Source organism: Scyliorhinus torazame, chromosome 13 (assembly GCF_047496885.1).
Source record: "Scyliorhinus torazame isolate Kashiwa2021f chromosome 13, sScyTor2.1, whole genome shotgun sequence".
Taxonomy (NCBI): Eukaryota; Metazoa; Chordata; class Chondrichthyes; order Carcharhiniformes; family Scyliorhinidae; genus Scyliorhinus; species Scyliorhinus torazame.
The window spans coordinates 78,244,495-78,260,929 of NC_092719.1; the positions used below are offsets into that span (position 1 = coordinate 78,244,495).

Consider the following 16,435-nt stretch of genomic DNA (forward strand, 5'->3'; position numbering starts at 1 on the left):
TGAACAGTATGGGAAGTACAAACTGTGCATAACACCAAAAGATGGGCCGGCAGTGCAAACCTTCTGTTGCAGTGCATGGCTTTTACTTTGGGTTTGGCGGTGTGATTTTAAAAAGTCTAAACTCTTGGTCCCAATTGGGATGTTCCAACATGGGTCTGAAAGTTTTGTGGATGTCAAGACCCATATCAAACGTATTTTCAATCATGCTTTTTTGAAAATTTTAAATGCGGAGGAAGAAAATGTTCTTGCAACTGCTGTTTAATTTTGTATGCACTTGACCTGGAATTGTACAGTTTGAGTAGTCGCTGATAGTCACTCTTGCTCATCAAGAATGTGCACTTCAAACACCCGTCATCAAGAATGTGCACTTCAAACACCCGTCAGTCTCCATCAAAATTACACTTTGTTAGTGGAAAAATTAATTCAATCAGAAATAGAACAAATGAAACCAACCCCATTTGTCAGGTGTGACTGTTTCAAATAGAGTTGAACACTTGACTTAACTTTGTTTTGCTGGCATTATTCTTTTGACTAATCAGTTACCAGATCATTGAACCATTATGGATACTCGCCTGGAAATTGGACCATGTAGCCAGGTCCCAAAACAGATGCCAGAGGCACTGGCGCATTTTCAGAAGTGCGTGTCTGCTTTTGGCTATAAAGAAACAAGAGGGACCCTTAACACCTGCCCAAAACAGGTGTCCATCCCTTTTCATGTGACCAAGACAGTGGTCCATCTCTTGCTTTCGGTCTCTGCTTCAACGATGGCTTTTCCTTGGGCAGACCAAGTCCGTGTTGGCTGAACCTGGTCAGACTAATTCTATAACCATAATTATCTTTATTAGTGTCACAAGTAGGCTTACATTAACACTGCATTGAAAATCGTCTAGTCGTCACACTTCGATGCCTGTTCATGTATACTGAGGGAGAATTAAGAATGCCCAATTCACCTAACAAGCACGTCTTTCGGGACTTGTGGAAGGAAACTGGAGCACCCGGAGGAAACCCACGCAGACACGGGGAGAACGTGCAGACTCCGCACAGGCAGTGACCCAAGCCGGGAATCGAACCTGGGTCCCTGGTGCTGTGAGGCAACGGTGTTAACCACTGTGCTACCATGCGCCTACATCTAAAGATTCCCTGGAGTAAAAGGAAAATTGAAATTTCTTCCCATTATGGTATCACCCTGATTGATTGCTTTGATCCACCATGCCCACCAAGACCTGCAACTGTGCCCATCTCGCACTCACCCCAATTACAAATGTTTCAAATATTACCAATTATTGAATGTGGATTATTTAATTCGGAGAATAAAATAACAAAGGTTAGTTAGACAAGCCTGCACTACTACTTAGCTCATTGACTGAAAAATGCCTCACCCTCGATTTCTGACTCTATCTCCTCATACGTTCACGTGATCTATCTGGGTTTTGCTTCCTCCCTCTGTTGTTATTGAGTCTCGCATGCTTCCTGTTCACCAGCTCCAGAGGATTGAGGAAAATCAGTTTCCATTCTCAGAGGCAGCTTCTGTAGACCTGCTGCTCCAGTTGTGACATCAATCAAAAGTATTGCTATTGCTCAAAATAATAAAATGGCAACTACCAGGTTCGGTCAAGTTAACCCAGTATAATCAGTGTTCCAATTAGCATTTTTCAGAGGGTCTGATCAAATAGTACATTGTCGAGATGCTCTCCCTTTACATGCCAGGGTGGTGGTGGGGGTGGTGTGGGTCTGTCCAGAGTTTCGGAGACCACGCCAGCAGCTTCTAATCCTTCTCAATTATCTTGCTGCAATGCCAGAGTACAAACAAGACAACCTTTCATTCTGGGCTTGATGGGCATATTTCTCCATTGATTCCATGCTCCTCCTGACCCCCCCCCCCGCCCCCCCCCCCCCCCCCCCCCCGAGCTCAGTCTGTGTTTCTTCCCATCCCCACACTCACAACTAAATTGGTATCTGCAAATGTCTGATGGCTCCAGAGGAATAAGGGAGGAAGTCTGCAAGAACGGAGAGAAGAAAGGACTGATTTATGGACAGAGTGGAGACAAACTAATAGATGACGATAGAAAATGGGACCCATTTACAGAACAACAAGATGAGAACCGAGAGAGACAACAAATATCAATTTGTGGAATAGAGCTTGCCGGCAGAACTTAAGAATTGTTGGTCTCCCTGAGGGGGCTGATGCTGCCGCGTTTGTGGCGAGTACATTTCAGAAGCTTCTTGGGGAGGGGGCTTTTGAGGTGGATAGGGCGTTCAGAGCGATGGCGAGGAAGCCACGGCCGGGGGACCCCCAAAGGCGATGGTGGTCCAGTTCCACAGGTTTTTGGACAGGGAGTGTGTTCTCCAGTGGGCCAAGCGTACGCGGAGCTGCAAATGGGACAATAGCATTTTGCGGGTTTATCAGGATCTGAGTGTGGAGGTGGCCAGAAGGAAGGCAGACTTAAATCAAGAAGGGCAGCAAGGTAGCATAGTGATTAGCACTGTTGCTTCACAGCTCCAGGGTCCCAGGTTCAATTGCCGGCTTGGGTCACTGTCTGTGCGGAGTCTGCACGTTCTCCCAGTGTGTGCTCCGGTTTCCTCCCACAGTCCAAAGATGTGCAGGTTAGGTGGACTGGCCATGCTAAATTGCCCTTCGTGTCCAAAATTGCCCTTAGTGTTGGGTGAGGTAACTGGGTAATGGGGATAGGGTGGAGGTGTGCGGTTGGGAAGGGTGCTCTTTCCAAGAGCCGGTGCAGACTCGATGGGCTGAATGGCCTCCTTCTGCACTGTAAATTCTATAAGTTAAGGCGATCCTGTTCAAGAAGAAGGTGAAATTTGGGCCTCTATACCGGGCGTGTCTTTGGGTTACGCACGAGGACCAGCACCATTATTTTGAGTCGCCCGAAGACGCGATGGACTTTGCCAAGAAGAAAGGGCTGGTGCTGAACTGAGAACTTTTTGTTTTAAGTTGTAACTTTTTTGAGTGATGTTTATACGTTTTGATTGTCGTTTCTCGTCTGTATTTGAGTTTGGTTGAAGATGGTGAAGTAAAAGTTATTCAGTTTCTATGGGTTTTCAGTGTTTTGGTGGAGGTGGCTGGTGGGGGCTTTTACTTTTTATTACTTTGATTTGCACTATTGGAGGGGTTCTTTGTTGGTTTTTCATTTTGGGTTGTCTCTTATGGTAATTGGGCGATTGTTTGGGGTCGGTTTGATGAGGAAAATGGTTTTGATGGGCGGGGAGGAGAGTGGGGGGACAATAGGTGGGAGACTTCTTGGAGGCGAGGGTCACCAGGCTAGCTGGGTGAGCTAGCCTACGGAAGCACAGTGGGGAGTGTGCATATGATTAATGTATGGCAGGGGTTAGATTGCGAAGTGGTGTTGCTGGGGAGGGGGGGGGGGGGGTGGGGGGGGAGTTACTCTGCTGACGAGGGAGGGACTTCGGTTTCGGGACAGAGAGGAGGTCGGGGGTGGGGGCTGCCAGGAGGCGGACCGATGGAGGCGTGGCGCAAGGGCTGGAGGCGGGCCCAGGAAAGGGGATGGCTGATCGGCGGAGGGGGGGGAGACACGGTGCCCCCCCAACTAGGCTGATCACCTGGAATGTCAGAGGGTTGAATGGGCCGGTCAAGAGGGCACGTGAGTTCGCGCATCTGAGGGCTCTGAAGGCGGACGTGGTAATGTTACAGGAGCCACACCTGAAAGTGGCGGATCAAGTCAGGCTAAAGAAGGGTTGGGTCAGTCAGGTCTTTCATTCGGGGCTGGACACCAAGACTAGACGGGTGGCGATTTTGATCATCAAGTGGGTGCAATTTCAGGTGGGCAGTATAGTCTCGGACCGGGGGGGGGCGTTATGTCATGGTGAGCGGTAGCTGGAGGGGAGGAACGTAGTCATGGTTAATGTGTATGCGCCGAACTGGGACGATGTGGTATTTATAAAGAGGGTGCTGGGGAAGATACCTGGACTCGCACAAGCTGGTGATGGGAGGGGATTTTAATACAGTCATCCCCACCCCGGCCTGCACCGGTCGTACTCAAAAACGGGGAGTGTGCCAACAATGGCAAAGGAACTGATAGGGTTCATGGAACAGATGGGGGGGGGGGGGGGGGGGATTGACCCGTGGAGGTTTAGGCAGCCGATGGGGAGGGAGTTTTCTTTTTATTCGCGTGTGCATAAGGTTTATTCCCGGATTGATTTTTTTCATTTTGAGCAGGGATTTACTGGCGGGGGTGGTGGACACTGGGTACTCGGCCATCACTATTTCGGACCATGCCCCGCACTGGGTGGAACTGCAGGTTAATGAGGAGAGCTTCCAGCGCCCGCAATGGAGGTTGGACGTGGGCTTGTTGGCGGACGAGGCAGTGTGCGAGAGGCTGAGGAAATGCAGGCAGAACTACCTGCAAGTTAATGACACGGGGGAAGTCTCAGCAGCAGTGGTCTGGGAGGCGCTGAAAGCAGTGATGAGAGGGGAGCTAATTTCGATCCGGGCTCATAGGGACAGGACAGATAGGGCAGAAATGGACCGACTGGTTAAGGAGATCTTACAGATAGACAGGAGGTATGCGGTGACCCCCGCGGTAGAATTTTTAAGGGAACGACAAAGGCTGCAGGCTGAGTTTGGGGTGTTGTCCACAGGTAAGGCAGTGGAGCAGCTTAGAAAGGCGAGGGGTGCGTTTTACGAACATGGGGAGAAGGTCAGCAGAATGCTGGCACAGCAGCTTAGGAAGAGGGAGGCGGCCAGGGAAATAGAGAAGGTGGTTGATGGGGATGGGAATTTGGTAGGGGACTCGGCAGGGCTAAACAGGGCGTTCAGGGACTTTTACGGTAGGCTCTATTGTTCGGAATCCCCCACAGGGCCTGAGGGGATGAGATGCTTTTTGGACGGACTGACCTTCCAGGGGTGGGTAGGGAGCTGGTAAATGGGCTGGGGGCCCCGATTAGGACCGAATAAATAGTTGAGGGCTTGAAGGCAATGCAGTCGGGTAAAGCTCTGGGGCTGGACGGGTATCCGGTGGAATTCTATAAGAAGTTCTTGGGGACTTTAGGGTCGTTGCTGGTCAAGGTTTTCAATGAGGCAAAGGTAGAGGGGTGCTGCCCCCGACGATGTCCCAGGCCACTATTTCATTGATATTGAAGCGGGACAAGAACCCGGAGCTGTGCGGGTCATATAGGCCAATCTCACTGCTTGTTGTGGACGACAAGTTGCTGGCCGAAACTTTGGCCTCCAGGATTGAAGATTGTGTGCCGGATGTGATTATGGAGGATCAAACCGGGTTTGTCAAGGGCAGGCAGTTGGTGGCCAATATAAAAAGGCTGCTCAATGTGATTATGATGCCCCCGGAGAGTAGGGAGGTTGAGGTAGTTGTGGCAGTGGACACGGAAAAGGCGTTCGACCGGGACTATTTAAGGGAGGGGCTGGGACTATTTGGGTTCGGGAGGGGCTTTATCGACTGGGTCAGGCTGTTGTATCAGGCCCCGGAGGCTAGTGTTAGGACAACCTCAGACTATTTTAGACTGTACCGGGGACAAGACAGGGGTGTCCCCTCTCCCCACTGCTGTTTGCGTTAGCTATAGAACCGCTGGCAATTGCTCTGAGAGCTTCAAGGGGCTGGTTTGGGGGGGGAGGTGGAACATATGGTCTCGCTGTACGCGGACGATCTGCTCTTGTACGTATCAGATCCAGGGGCAGGGGTGGGTGAAAGTATGGCGATTTTGGGGGAATTTGGCCGGTTTTCGGGTTCTAAACTGAATATGACAAAGAATGAGATGTTTGTAGTCCAGGCGAGGGGTCAGGAGAGTCGACTGAGGTAGCTGCCGTTTAGATTAGTGAGGGACAGTTTCAGGTACTTGGGGATTCAAGTGGCGCGCGACTGGGGCCGGTTACACAAGTTGAACTTGTCCCGGTTGGTTTAACAATTGAAGGGTGAGTTTCGGAGATGGGATGCGCTCCCACTATCATTAGCTGGGAGAGTGCAGACGGTGAAAATGACGGTCCTACCGAGATTTGTATTCGTATTTCAGTGTCTCCCAATTTTCATCCCGCGGTCCTTTTTCAGAGGGTTAACAAAATCATTCTGGGCTTTGTATCGGCGGGTAAGTCCCCACGAGTGAAGAAGCTGATGCTCGAGCGGAATCGGGGGGGGGGGGGGCTTGCCCTACCGAATTTCAGTAATTATTACTGGGCGGCTAACATAACCATGATAAGGAAGTGGGTGGTGGGGGCAGGGTCAGTTTGGGAGCGGATGGAGGCAGCTTCATGTAGGGGCACCAGTCTGGGGGCGTTGATAACGGCGCCTCTGCCGTTCCCGCCGGCGAGGTATTCCACCAGCCCCGTGGTGGTGGCGGCTTTGAGGATCTGGGGTCAGTGGAGGAGGTACGTTGGAGCAGTGGGAGCATCGGTTTGGTCCCCAATATGTGACAATCACCGGTTTGCCCTGGGGAGCTTGGATGCGGGATTTCGAGTATGGCGAAGGGCGGGAATTGAGAGGATGGGGGACCTGTTCTTAGGGGAGCTTCCCTAGCTTGAGGGCGCTGGAGGAGAAGTTTGGGTTGGCAAGGGGGAACGAATTTAGATATTTACAGGTGTGGCACTTTCTGCGCAGGCAGGTGTCATCCTTCCCACTCCTGCCACTAAGAGGGATCCAGGATAGGGTAGTGTCTAGGGAATGGGTGGGAGAGGGGAGTGTCTCGGACATCTACAAAGAACTTATGGGAGCGGTGGAGATGCAGACCGAGGAGCTTAAGCATAAGTGGGAGGAGGAGCTTGGTGGTGAGATGGAGGATGGCTTGTGGGCAATCGCATTGAGCAGAGTCAACACGACTGCAACATGCGCCAGGCTCAGCTTGATCCAATTCAAGGTGGTCCACTGGGCCCACATGGCAGTGACCCGGATGAGTAGATTCTTTGGAGTAGAGTACAGGTGTGCAAAATGTGCGGGAAGACCAGCGTACCATGTTCACATGTTCTGGGCGTGTCCTAACCTTCGGTGATATTGGCTGGGGTTTGCGGACATCATGTCCAGAGTTTTGCAAACAAGGGTGGCAATGAGTCCAGAGGTGGCGATTTTTGGGTCCGAAGACTCGGGAATCCAGGAGGAGAAAGAGGCAGATGTTCTGGCCTTTGTTTCCCTGGTAGCTGGAGACGGATACTGCTAGCTTGGAGGGACTCCAAGCCCCTGAAGTCGGAGACCTGGCAAGCTTTCTCGGCCTAGAGAAGATTGAGTTTGCCTTGAGAGGGTCACTGTTGGGGTTTGCCCGGAGGTGGCAACCATTCATCGACTTCTTCGCGGAGAATTAATCATTAGCAGGGGGTGGGGGTTAGGGTAGTGTAGAATAGGGGGTCAATTAGGCTGGTCTTGACTGGATGGGAGTCAGTGATTTCACTGTTTCTTCTTCTTTGTACATTGTTTTTATACTGTTGTTGTTTGTAATGCCAACAATACCTCAATAAAATTGTTTATTAAAAAAAATATTAATTTGTGACTTTTCTCATTGACATTGGAGGACATCCAGTGTGTTTTTTTTAATTCAACAGGAGTAGCCGTGGTGGGGAAGAAATATTAACTCTACTGTTTTAGGAAAAGCCAGGAAGGTAAATGAGAAAGTTTATATGACGTGTCCTTAAATCGTTTACAGCACCCATAGTACCACGCAGCTAACGAAGTAGTCATTGGGTGCACATATCTTTGAAGGCATATGGGAGCCTCGGCAAGATTAACACCCCTGACATTGCGGCACTTGTTCTGTGCCTGAACTGGAGTGATGGCTTAGTTTTTGTCCTCGCAGGTTTCTGGAGTAGGTCTTGAACCCGTGACCTTCTGACTTGGGTGAGAGTGCTACCCACAGAGCCCAGCCTGATGTTGGCGGGTACTTACCCCAGTGCAGCTGATGTGTGCCACATAAGACATGTGAAAGAGCAATGGTAGAGTTTGTACATTGGAGACAGGAAATGTATGCTGTTTGTTAAAATGGTTTTCCATATTCAAATCAGAAATGATAACTCATTCATATAGGAAATGTTCGACATAAATAATTGCTTGATACTTCCTGGTATGCGTGAGTGCTTATCTTTTAAAATACACTAAATCCAGGCTGGGCAACAATCGCCAACATGCAATGAAGTTATACAAAGTTCTTATTGTTGGGTTCTGGCTGGTATAATTAAAACAAAATAGCCCTTTTTGTGTCTCTTGTTTTCAGTGTTGACTTTTTTTAACTCTTTCCTCTCCCACCTCAACACTCTGGCACCATTTTAAATGGGAAAACACAGCAAAGATTGGAAATCTGAAATGAAAGCGGGATATTCCAGAAATGTACCAGAAGCGCACCAGCACCAGTGGAGAAGACAAGTTGACCAAAGTGTTAAATTCCAGATATGTACTGGCACTGGAGGGGGTGCAGAGAAGAATCACTAGGTTGATTCTGGAGTTGAGAGGATTCGTTTGAGGAGAGACTGAGTAGACTGGGACTATACTTACTGGAATTTAGAAGAATAAGGGGCGATCTTATTGAAATGTATAAAATTATGAAGGGAATACATAAGATATAAGCAGGGAGGTTGTTTCCACTGGAACTAGGGGGCATAGCCTCAAATTAAGGGGGAGCAGATTTTAGGACTGACTTGATGAGGAACTTCTTCACCCAAAGGGTTGTAAATCCATGAAATGTCCTGACCAGTGAAGCAGTTGAGACTACCTTGTTGAATGTTTTTAAGGCAAAGATAGATTTTTGAACAGTAAAGAAATTTGAGGGTTGTGAGGAGTGGGCGGGTAAGTGGAGCCATGATCTTATTGAATGGGGGAGCAGTTTGGGGGACAGATGGCCTACTCCGCTCTTAGTTATGTTCTTGTGTTCTCATATCAACCTGTCCTTCTGTCTTTAGATGTCGACCATGACGTGTAGGTAGCACACCCACACCGAGTCTGAAAGTTGCTAGTTCTTACCTCACCTTGGTGAGTAAGATGCAGGTTCCAGCCTGATACACCAGTGCAGGACTGAGGGAATTCGGCACTGTCTGAGGTGCCAGCATTCAGATGAGATGTTAAACTGAGGCCCCATCTCCCCCCTCGGGTGAAATTATAGATCCAGTGGCACTGTCTTAATGAAGAACGTGAGCATTCTCCCTGGTGGCCTGGCCACCATTTATCCCATGACCAACCATTGAACAAACAGATGATCTGGTCATTATCCCATTGCTGATTGGTGACCTTGCTTTGTGCAAATTGGCTATTGTGTTTTTTACATCACAAGGGACCAAATTTGAAAAGTATATGAATGAAGCGCACTTTGAGATGCCCTAAGGTATGAAAGGTGCTATATGAATTCAAGTTCTTTCTTTCTCTTGAATAGGTGAATGGATCTGACAGTTTGCATTTCTGGCATTTGCATTGAGCAGGAGAAGGAAGGATAATTGTAAGGCCGAAAAGCCTTACATTGATGGCATATTGTCAACGGGCTAGTAATCCAGATACCCACGGTAATGTCCTGGGGACCTCCCACCACGCCACATGGTGGAATTTAAATTTAATTATTTTTTAAAATCTGGAATTACAAATCTAATGACCAAGAAACCAACCTTGTCGATTGTTGTAAAAATCTACCTCGTTCAACAACTTCTTTAGGGAAAGAAATCTGCCACCCTCACTCGGCCTGGCCTATATGAGACTCCAGACCAACAGCAATGTGGTTGACTCTTAACTGCCCTCTGCATGCTACTCCATTCAAGGGCAATTAGGAATAGGCAACAAATGCTGGCACAGCCAGCCACGCCCATATTCCATGAAAGAATTAAAAAATATAGAATTTGTACCATTTCCTTTTAAACTAAAGATAAGACTTTACTTTAAGGCGGTAAACTGTGTAGTGATTAAGTGTGTTGTTAATAGATGCACAACTTTTTTTCAAATTTGTTCATTGGATGTGGGCTTCGCTGGCTAGGTAAGCATTTTTTTTTTTTTTTTTGCTCCATCCCTAGTTGGCCTTGAGAAAGTTTGGGTGAGTCATTGCTTGGAGCCACTTTAGCCCATCTGGGTGCAGCTAGGGACAGGTGCACAAGTTTTTAAACTCAGCAGCAGTAAAGGAAAGGTAATACAGTTCCAAATCACGATGGTGTATGGCTTGGAGGAGGCGGTGCAGGTGTTCCCATACATTTGCTACCCATGTCCTTCTATGTGGTCAAAGCGGAGGATTTGGAAGGTGCTGTCAAAGGATCACTGAGTTCATGAAGTGACTTGTAGATGATACACATTGCTGCCAGTATGCTGGTGGTGGAAGGAAACGGGGATGTTTAAGGTGATGATTGGAATGCTGATCCAGTGTTATTTTGTCCTCAATGGCCTTCTTGAGTGCTGTTAAAACTGCGCTTGTCTGGGAGGCTCATTCGGGAGGTATCCTTCCTTGCCTCATTATCAATTTATATTCCTTTCCAAAATATTTTACCATTATACCTGAATTGTGCCTAATGTGCGTCAGTGAAGTGTTTGCGAAGTGTTTTCACTTTGCATTCACATTGCAGTTATAATTGAAGTCCAAGGGTGGCACAGTGGCGTAGTGGTTAGCACTATTTCCTACGGCGTAGAGGACCCGAGTTCGATCCCGACCCTGGGTCACAGTCCGTGTGGAGTTCGCACATTCTCCCCGTGTCTGCGTGGGTTTCACCCCCACAACCCAAAAGATGTGCAGGGTAGGTGGATTGGCAACACTAAATTACCCCTTAATTGAAAAAAAATATTCGGTACTCTATATTAAAAAATAAATAAATAATTGCAGCCCGAATCTGAAATTGGGTCAATGACTAATGTGATGCCACAACACATTAGGAGGTAGTAGAGTCCGTGCAATTCCTATAATTGGAAAATGCCAGAAGAGGCGTTTTCAGAACCCCAAAATGTATCATAGAGTTCAACCAACCTCAATTAACCTGTGCCAATTTTAAAGGATTAAGTCTTTGTGGATGTTGTTTGATAGGAACAGCATTTCCCACATCTACTACATGTATAGCCATTTTAGTACTTCCCAATTTATCTCTACAAACTTGCCCATGTGATATCAATAAGTCTTTCGGGGCATTTCGTTTTTCCTCTGGAAGGTAACTCAATAATTCATCCCAATTTTTAAGAACATCCTCATTTTCCAATTTAATTTGAGATGTGTCAAATTCACAGTCATCTGGATTTGGTTTGTTACTTTGAGTTAGAATCATTAAAACCTCCTTTTTCGCTCCTTCCCTTTCAAAGTACCTTTTAAGCATATTCACATGACACACTCGGTGAGTCTTTCTTCTATCTGGTGTTTTTACCACATAATTTACCTCACTTAATTTCCTTTCAATTTGATACGGTCCACAAAACCTAGCTTTTAAAGGCTCCCCTACCACTGGTAACAACACTAAAACTTTATCCCCACTGGCAAAACTACGAACTTTGGATTTCTTGTCCGCTACCCGTTTCAACACATTTTGTGCAACTTTCAAATATTGTCAGGCCAATTCAGCTGCACTATTTAATCGTTCCCTAAAATTTGACACGTAATCCAATAGTGAAATTTCCGATTTCTCACCCACCAATTTTTCCTTAATCAATTTAAGTGGTCCTCTCACCTCATGACCAAAAATTAGTTCAAAAGGACTAAATTTGGTAGACTCATTAGGTGCATCCCAAATTGCAAACAATACGAATGGGATTCTTTTATCCCAATCCTCTGGATAATCTTGACAATACACCCTCAACATTGTCTTTAATGCCACCTTTCTAACGCTCCCTGTAATTCTGGATGGTGCGCACTTTATTTAAATTGTTTTATTCCTAAGCTATCCATAACTTCTTTGAATAACCTTGAGGTAAAATTTGATCCTTGATCCGATTGAATTTCTGTGGGTAGTCCATATCTAGTAAAGAATTTGAGTAACTCCTCCACAACCCTTTTAGCTGCAATATTACATACTGGAATGGCCTCTGGAAACCTAATAGACACATCCATTATAGTCAAAAGATATTGATTCCCACTTTCTGTTTTAGGAAGCGGTCCTACATAATCGATTAGGACCCTTGTAAAAGGTTCCTCAAATGCTGGAATGGGTATTAAGGGCGCTGGTTTTATCACTGCTTGAGGTTTCCCTATCACTTGACGTGTGACATGATTGACAAAATGTAACTACATCTTTATGTAGTCCAGGCCAATAAAAATGTTTCTGGATTTTAACTTGAATTTTCCTTATTCCCAAATGTGCAACTCTCAACACCTCCTTTCTATACCCTACCGGCAATACTACTTGATGAACCTCTGCCCACTTTTCATCCGCCTGCACATGTACAGGTCTCTATTTTCTCATCAAGACATCATTTTTACGGTACTAACACTCTCTGGTATTCTCTCAGATTCCTCCTCCGTATATGCTTTATGATATATCCGTTTTATTTCTCCATCTTTCTGTTGTAACTCCGCCAATTTTCCTGAACTAAAAATATCCGCCTCATCCTCCACCTGTTCTTGTTCTTTTTCAACCATCTGATCAAAAATCGTTTCTGATAATTGCACTTCAACTTCATCTTCACTCTTTGATTTCTCCTCTTGTCTTAACCTGTGACTTTGCGACTTTGTTACTACACAATCCAGAAAAATCCCAGGATATTCGTCCTTCAACCCTTCAGTTGTCTGATTTTCCACTGGCTTATCAACCACAGTCGGCATCACTCCCACCTACGATCCAGCTATATCATTACCCAAGATAAACTGTATTCCTGGACAAGAATGTTTATCTATTACTCCGACTACCACTTCACCACTCTTCACCAGACCTTCCAACCTTACCTTTTATATGGAACGCTATTCCTCTCACCCTGAATTCCACATATCACCACCTTTTCTGGCAACATTCTTCCCAAACTACATTATTCCTTACCATTAAAGATTGACTAGCCCCTGTCTCTCTTAAAATTGTGACTTCTTTACCTGCTCCTGATACACATGAGTAAACTTTACCCATACAAGTAAATTCTTTAAAGACATCTGGCACCTTCTTAACAATTACTTCTTGAACAAGCTGTACAATCGTTTGCACCTCCTTCGCTTCCCTTGGGCTTTCCTTTACCACTCTAACAAACCCCACTGTCTTATCCTGTTTTACCACATCAGCCTTCCCAGTGCTTTTCTTCAAGCACCAACACTGTGACTTTACATGGCCTAGTTTATTACAGTGAAAACATCGAAACTTTTCATTTCTTTTCCACCCTCCTGGATTTCTTTTTTAATCTGAGGTACACTCTCTTTATTGTCTCCTATCAGATCACCTTTACCACTTGAGTATTTCTCATGTCCCCAGTTTCTATCCCTTACCGGCTGAAACTGATGTCGGAAACCAATCTTTGATTTATGAACTAATTCATAATCATCTGCCATTTCCGCTGCTAGTCTCGCAGTTTTAACCCTCTGTTCTTCCACATGAGTTCTCATTACATCAGGAATTGAATTTTTAAACTCCTCCAAAAGTATAATTTCTCTGAGAGCTTCATGCGTTTGGTCTATTTTCAAAGCCCTTATCCACTTATCAAAATGACTCTTTGAGCCTTTCAAACTCCATGTATGTTTGACCAAATTCTTTCCTTAAATTTCTAAACCTTTGTCTGTGGGCTTCAGGCACTAGTTCATATGCACTTAAGATGGATTCTTCACCTCCTCATACGTTCCAGATATCTCCTCCGGTAGTGATGCAAACACTTCACTAGCTCTACCTACCAGCTTTGTTTGAATCAGTAATACCCACATGTCCTGTGGCCATTTCATTTGTTTAGCTACCTTCTCAAATGAAATGAAAAAGGCTTCCACTTCCTTCTCGTCAAACTTTGGCAATGTTTGGACATATTTAAATAGATCCCCACCAAGCCTTCGACTGTGACGCTCTTTCTCACTATCCTCATCACTAACATCCAACTGTACATTTACCTTCTTGTCTGCCAATTTTAACTGATTGTCATGTTTCATGGCCATTTTCTGAAGTTCAAACAGCCCTCTCTTTATATTTTGATCCTGATCTGTATCTCTTTTTCTTTTTGTTCTGCTAGGGCTATTCTTTCACTTCTCCTTTCTTCTCTCTCCTTTTCTTTTTCCTCTCTCTCTCTCATTCTCTTTCTTTTTCCTCTCTCTCTCTCTCTTTCTCTTTTTCCTCTCTCTCACTCTTATTTCAGCCACTTTAATTCTTTCTCATGTTCCATTTGTTTAATTTGCAACTGAATTTTTGCCATTTCCAATGAGTCAAACTCTCTCAGGCAACTTTAAATGCTTAACCACCGCCGCAATTACCTCATCTTTTCACATTTTGTTAGGTAATGTTAACTGCAATGTTCTTGCCAAATCTAACTGTCTCCTTTTAGTTTCTGTCCATGATGTACTACGTGTAACATTCTCCACCCCCAAAAACTTCTGAGCCTCTGAAAGAGCCATTGTTCACAACACTCTCCCCAATTAAACTAAAATACCACACTGGAAAAGCAACAATCCTTCACTCACTTTAAGTTCACAAAAGCCAATCCAATAGATAGACTTTTATCCCGGACAAGCCCCCAATTGTTATGGGCGAGGCGTTTTCAGAACCCCAAAATGTATCATGGAGTTCAACCAACCTCTCCCTTTAATGGATTTGTTGCTTTTCCTAGCACACAGCTTTTTCCCTAGGTGTGGGATTACAATTATGGACACGTGGGTTTTTAAACACAAAACACTGTGTATTCCATTAACTCAACTTAACATCTTAAATAAACATTGGATCTCTTAACACCCGTTACTTCAAAGATACCTCCGAAAATATTGCAACAGTAAATAATTCCTTAAAATGTTCCTTCAAACTTCCAAGAGACTTAACACCTTTAAACAAAATCACATCAGGCTAAAGGCTTCACTGTTATAAGTTTAAATCACCCACATGATCCAGAGAGGGTCTTTTATGGCAGAGATCCAGCTCACTGCAAAACACAGACACACACCCAGTTCTTTTCCTCCAAACTGCAAAACTAAACTGCAAAATGGCTGACCAGACCTCCGCTCCACCCACTTTCTGACATCACTGTTTTCTTAAAGATACATTGCTTAAACATCCATGTCTTAAAGGTACTCTCACATGACAATTTTGTAAAATGGTCCAAGACCTCTAGTATTACTTTACAGAGCACTGCACAAAATGCTGCTACCCCATTCTGTTTCTTCTTCAGTACAGTGAAATGTGTAAACTATATCTGGTTTTCTTTTAGTTTCATTTGGACAGCTGAAGCTCTGTTGGATGGTTTACATGAACATTTACATAGTACTGTATTTATGGCACAGAAACAGGGCGTTAGGCCCAATGGGTTCTCCGTGGGGTTTATCCTCCACACAAGCCACCTCGCACCCCATTTTATCCAACCTCATCAATATATCCTTCCCTTTCTTCCTCCCTCGTCTGTTTATCTAACTTAAATGCTTCTGTATATTTTCCTGAACTTTTCTCCTGTGTCTCTATATACTTTTTAAAGTATGGAGATCAAAACTGCGTACCATACTCTTGGGTGTGGCCTATCAATTGTTCTATCCAACTTTTGACTTCTCTACTTTCATTTCTGTTCCACTCGAAATTAACCCCAGTATTGATTTGCAGTTTTAATGACATTAACCGGAGTTGCTGATTTTAATGACTTTTGAATGTGTACCCCTAGATCCCATAGCTCCAATGAAGAGGCAATTTAGCATGACCAATCCACCTACCTGGCACACCTTTGGGTTGTGGGGGTGAGACCCACATAAACACGGGGAGAATGTGCAACCTCCACATGGACAGTGACCTGGGGCCGGGAACGAACCCGGGTCTTCGGCACCGTGAGGCAGCAGTGCTAACCACTGAGCCACCATCCATCCAGCCTTTTAATTTCAAATATGGCTTTCTGATTCCTCCTCCCAAAATGTACCACCTCACAGGTATTGATACTGAATTCACCTGCGGCGCACGCTCATTCTGCCAGTTTATTGATGTTTTTGAGAATCATTCCATCCCTAGATGGTTGACTTTTAAAGAAGCTGCTTTCAGAGTTTGGCTTGGATAGGAATCGCCCTTCGGTCATCTTGGTATTGCATCAAAATTACCTCCAATCATTCCCCATATTTAATTTGACAGTGATTCCCATTTTAGGTTAAGCCTCCAGCTTTGACAAAGAGTCATGCAGACTCAATGTTGGCTCCCTTCTCTCTCTGAAGATACTGTTGAGATTGTCCAGTATTTTGTGTTTTTGTTTCGGATTCCAGCATCCGCTATAATTTGTTTTTATCTGAAGGTCTGTAAATTCGGCAAAGTCCGAAAAACATGAAGAAGCAGAATTTTTCCCCCTTTATTCTTTCACGGGATGTGGGTGTCGCTGGCTAGACCAGCATTTGTTGCCCACCCTTAACTGCCCTTGAACTTAATATTTCAGAGGATAGTTGAGAGTCAACCGCATTG

The 16,435-nt window shown here is 45.3% G+C and overlaps 1 protein-coding gene across 1 annotated transcript in view; it reads left to right on the forward strand.

Moving 5' to 3' along the window:
• lrmp (lymphoid-restricted membrane protein) overlaps nt 1-16,435 on the forward strand; it is a 238,493-nt gene that overhangs the window by 131,042 nt on the left and 91,016 nt on the right. The gene's annotated exons all lie outside the window — the stretch shown is intronic.